Genomic DNA, 5,369 nt, shown 5'->3' on the forward strand with positions numbered 1-5,369 from the left:
GACTGGGCCTCACCTTCAGAGCAGCAGAAAAAAACATGAATCAAGTGAATCTGGACCTCTCACATTCAGTGAATGAAGTGAAATTCAATCAATCACTTGAAAATCAACCCATCATTTTCTGTGAAGAATATTATACAATTGTAGCTTATCAGAATGCGTCAGAGTGGGATACTGCTCCCTAAATTCAACTTCAATTCATTTTCTGTACTGACTGAATTGAAATTTATTTGACGCTTACTCTGGTGTCTAATGGATACTTTATTTTACATTTGGCTTGTAACCCAAAGCTTCCTGGTGTGAGCACCAGCTGGCACATCGCTGTATTGCCCTTGCACAATGTTAATATCCAGCTGAATAAAAGCATACTTTGGAAATTATATGTCATTTCATCTGAGATTGTCTGCTATACAAAAAAAATGCATAAAGTCATTAACAGACTGATGGGGTTTCATTGACCAAATGAAGGAATGAATGATATGAATATAAAAACCAAAGCTGGAAATGTGTCATGCCAAAGTTACACTAGAGAGGGGGCTATTGCATTTTGTCTCCATGTCCTGCTGCAATACATATCACACATCCATCACTCCTTTCAGAAAGATAAGACCATAGGCATGGTGTCCCCCACCAGGTGTCTGAGCATGGAACCGCCCACCGCCACTCCTCCCCCCGGGACGGATCAGTCAATCAACATTGTCCCTAACTTCATCTAAGGACACTAATGCATGTGTTACACGTTTTAAGTACAAACTCAAATCTTAAAGACTTTCCTGGAATGCAGCAAACTTGTGAATAAATATTAGAGTCAAAGTTATGGGTAAGTGTTGATTGAAACCTAGCCTTATTTTTTTTAGTGGTCTCTTATGGGCATCTTATCAAGGCAATCAAAATCCATGCTTCTAACAGTCCAAAAGAACCAAAACCACTTGCTTCTTCGAAAAACGGTTTTCATCAAAAATCCAATATTAGTATAGGTTGTTTAATTTAATTACAGGCCAAAAACATTAAGGTTTTTGCGGGAGGATACAGAATAACATAAATCTAATGTCACATTCCTGAGGGCATGCTCTTATAACATTTTTAATGTAAGTAAAGGTTTACCAATGAATGGTTTGTAGAAAGTGAAACTTTAACAGGAACGTCTTTTCCCTGACTACTCAGTCGGTTTGTCTTCAGCCTCCAGCTCTGTATGCATCTTTATAATCCAGGAACCCAAGGGATCTTAAATACAACAGGACTCTATGGAAGAAGACTGCTGAATGCTTTCTGTATATTTAGTGCCCCATTGTTCTCACACATTTTCCATTAAAAATGATATTCCTCTGAAATACAAACTTAGATGTTAATTTTGAACAGTTTTTATTAGGTCATACTTACAAATGTGTATTTACAGGGTTAAGTATTAAAAAAAAAACATAAAAAAGACAGGACAGTAATAAAATGAAACCTTTTCTACGTTGTTGCACTTTTACATATCCCAGCAAATGATCACATCAGCATATATTTTACATATTGAATCCAATAGTATCGTCACTTGTCTCCTTCTCAGCGTGTACAATGTACAAACATTGACAAAACTGTCAGTCTGGTTTTAGCTGATTATCATATCTCTCTTGCCATGCATCTTTGAATCCCAGTGTTAAATCAAAAATGCAAACGTCATCATAAAAGTGCTGTTCATTTCCCAAAAAAAAGAACCAGTTACCCGTATGCCGTATAGTGCCGTGTGATGACAACTCGACAAAGTGATGCCTCCAAAAAGAAAAAGTATTCTGTCACCAAGTGTTTAATTTTCCATTGTTCCGGTGAGAAACAGCCCTGAATCTAATGGGAGTTGTAGTTCAAGTCTGGTGGAATCAGTGAAGAGCCTGATGGGAATTGTAGTTCATGTCTCTTCCCGAGGCCCTGCCATTTGCAGCCATTTTCCTCATGTCCATGTAGGTTGTGTTGCTCTCTGGGTCACCCCTCTTCTGAAATGCAGCAAAAGTTAGTATAAACAGCAGCAACTTGTTTTCATTCAAAGATTACCTGTCTCTAGCAAAGCATCTTGATTTAGAAATGTAACTGTCCCATCTTAATGCTTAAGGCCTGATATCTCTTTTGGCCACACACAGCAATGGTACATCGTCATTTTTACTGTTGATTTTACAAACTGAACGTTTTGATGAGAATAATATGTGAAGAGGAGAAAGGCATCCGCATTACGTATAGGAAACATTCAGCACTACATAAACAGACATACCAGACATACCCTGCTGCCATTCTGGGCTTGAGGAGGCTAAGAAAAGAGAAACAGAAACAGAGGAAGCCATTTAGGAAGATTGGAATCTACATCAAAACAAACCAGAGGCACTTATCTTTTATCCCATAACTGTTCTTCAAATGATGGCTGTGACCTTTATGCCACAGTATGATTAAGTACAGAATGCATATGGTAGTTTGGTGCCAAGTGGCATCTTACCACCAATCAATTGATTAATCAATCAATGGGCCAGTCAGTCAACATTGTTTTATTATTGTCTGTTTTTATAATAGTATTACCAGAAAGCATAATGATATGATATGTTGTCCCTTTTTCACATTATCATGCGTTATTTCGAAATACCGTCTCCCTATTATAATTATTAATTAGTCAGTTGTACCAAATAATGAGCAGTTGAAATAATCTGGCTAGGTTGTTTGGTCCAGTTTTAGTCTTGTTTTATCTCATGAAGAAGTGGTCGGTGATCATACCTGCATTGGCACATAGGTCAGTGAGTCATCCGTCTCGTTTCCCTGCTGTATCTGCAGACAGACAAAGGCGAAACAGGTTGACACTCTGTACTACAGAGGAGGAGAACTGCTTTTTATGATCACTGCTGACTCCTGTGTTCTTCCTTCTCTCTCTCTGTTTGTTTGTTGCGACTGTTTGGCCTTGCTTCCCAGCATTTGGACTCGTCTCATGCAAGACTGCAATTCTGATCACCATGTCATGAATTTTGCAAAGCAAAGCTCTCTCAGTTCATTGTTTGTGGCTGCAGGGCAATGCAAGTTAATGTTGCTCATATGAATCATTATTAGGCACCACGTAAACAAACTCATGTAATGTTCAGAGATAATTGTCATATTTAGTCTGGTAAGCCCAGTCAAGTATTGCTGCAAACAAATTCATGAATAAATAAATTACTATTGTTTCAGGTGTTTCATGACCAATATTGAACGCCTTTGCTTGAATTTATATTATTGTATTGGGTCCAAAAAGGCTAGCAACTTTAGCAAGGCAACACAGAGTTGAAGTATTGTGCTGGGGAGCACAAGGTGTTTCAAAGTTGTTACTCACCTTAAGTCTTACATAGGCACAGGTGATGGTGAGGCAGGTGAGAAAGAGAAAAGCCAATAGTCCAATCAGTATCCAGTTTAACAGGCTGGAATCTGGACAATCACTTTTCAATGGGGTGGTAGGAGTGAAAGGGGCCAAGGATTGTTCGGGTTCTGAGAGACGCAAACACATACGGTCAGGAGTGGTTTTTATGTTTCTGGTCCTAAGAGACACACACCATCAGCATATCTGAGCATGTTCAAGCAGAGGCCACATTCTTCCACAAACCATTGACTTCTCTTCCTTGCTGCCTTCATAATTGCTCTTCAAAAGTCATTGCTCTACGGTTACAAAGGTGAAGATATATCACACAGCTGCTGTCCCTCGTAATGAAAAATGATGGGCCTCTGATGGGATAATTAATGAGTGAAAGGAGAGCAAACTGACCTGAGAACAGCTGGGTGCCATCTCCCTCTTCTATTTTGACAGGAGGGGGTATCATCCTGGAGACCTCGCATTTGTACAGCTCCTGATCATCCGGTTTCAGGTCGAAGAGGGTGAAGAGGATGCGATCGCTCCTGTCCCTCCTCCAGCTGCAGTTGTAAGACGTCAGGTTGCTGAGAAGCCTGCAGACCACCGCTTTGCTGGCGTTTGCTCTCAGCTTGGCATCCATGCCCCATGTCGAGTCCCAGCCTTTCAGCTCACAGGCGATCGTGACAGATCGATCGCGATTCATCTGCTGCGTCTGAGGCTGTATCACCTGGAAGCCTGGATGGAGAGGGCCAAGCCGTGAACCTCCGACAGTCGAGGCAAAAGCACTGAAGGCGCAGGCGACAACCACACAGAGCCATTTTCAAAATGAGTGCACACCACCACAAAAGAAAGCAAGATAGCAAGTAAGCAAGACGGAATTTCCTCTGAAACACCTTCTTACACTCCTTCTGTAGAGGAGTATAAAATGTGTTTTGGAGTTTGTGACGGGTGTCCAGCTGCGGTGATAGCGTACGCTACTATCCCGGATTCTGAGACTTTTCCCGTTCTCATGCTCTGCACACAGGGGGAAAGCTCTGCGTCGGTTTTTTTCCTTTTCGTCTTGTTCCCATTTCTAAACAAGAGGTGTTTTTCCTGTCACATATCCTCCAAGTCCTGATTCCAAAAGTGACCATTGCACCGATGATGGATGGACAAGGTCTTCTGCAGGTTTTGCTCTAAATCTGATGCTTGTCTTCTTTGATGCTTTATCTCCAAGCGTTGCTCATCTTTCTTAGACAGCTTCATGGTCTTCCAGTACTGGGCTTGTCAGCCACAGACGATGACTGTCTGCCCTTGGTGATTATGCTTTAGATACCCTACCGTACCTTGAATATGGGATGATGAAAGCTATTTCACTCAGCATTTTCCCCCTTTATGCCGTAGAACAACTCTTTATACACATGTGTTGAGGCGTAGTCACAGTGGGGTTTATTTGCTAGCAGTTAACAATTAAGTGAAGAAACTCTCAGTCATCAATAACTGTATGATTGTAATGTTCATTGATTTATTGAATCCTTAATATATATCTAGATGGAATCATTCAATCATTGGATGAGTGTGAAAATCACCATGGCATGAGTTAAATGGGTTTTCTTCAAGTAATCAACGATATATATATATATATATATATATATATATATATATATATATATATATATATATATAACTATGTAACATATGTTGGTGTCCACGATCATAGCCAAATGAACCGGACATAGGATGCTAAATACATGAAACCAGAAAACTTGAGAGTCCTTTATCTGTTTTCCTAAAATTTGATGCCTAGAATCAAATTACTTCACAAACACACAGACACACACACTTCTGAGAGTAAATAATAGATCATATCAAAAATAAATCAGAGCTCAAGTGAAAAAGGCAGGATCATCTTAAAACCTTTAAAGTGAAATAATAAAGTAAAGTGTAAAAACAGCTTACCGCTGATCAGCCTCAGAGTAACAAGCAGGAGTAGCACGCCGAGCTTAGTTACCATTTCAGTTTGTCTTCTGTGACACAACAATGACAGAATGGCAGGAAA

At 40.0% G+C, this 5,369-nt stretch overlaps 1 long non-coding RNA gene across 2 annotated transcripts; it reads right to left on the minus strand.

Annotated features, from left to right (window-relative positions):
* Positions 1-1,456: 1,456 nt before the first annotated feature.
* LOC118786189 lies at positions 1,457-5,369 on the minus strand. Of its 2 annotated transcripts, none has more exons than XR_005005310.1 (5): positions 5,270-5,369; positions 3,320-4,066; positions 2,734-2,784; positions 2,252-2,278; positions 1,457-1,970 (listed from the first exon to the last, which is right to left on the minus strand). It is a non-coding gene; the product is annotated as an uncharacterized LOC118786189 (long non-coding RNA). The 2 variants fall into 2 exon arrangements; XR_005005311.1 differs by having other exon boundaries at positions 2,243-2,278.

The sequence above is a fragment of the Megalops cyprinoides genome, chromosome 11, assembly GCF_013368585.1.
Source record: "Megalops cyprinoides isolate fMegCyp1 chromosome 11, fMegCyp1.pri, whole genome shotgun sequence".
Taxonomy (NCBI): domain Eukaryota; kingdom Metazoa; phylum Chordata; class Actinopteri; order Elopiformes; family Megalopidae; genus Megalops; species Megalops cyprinoides.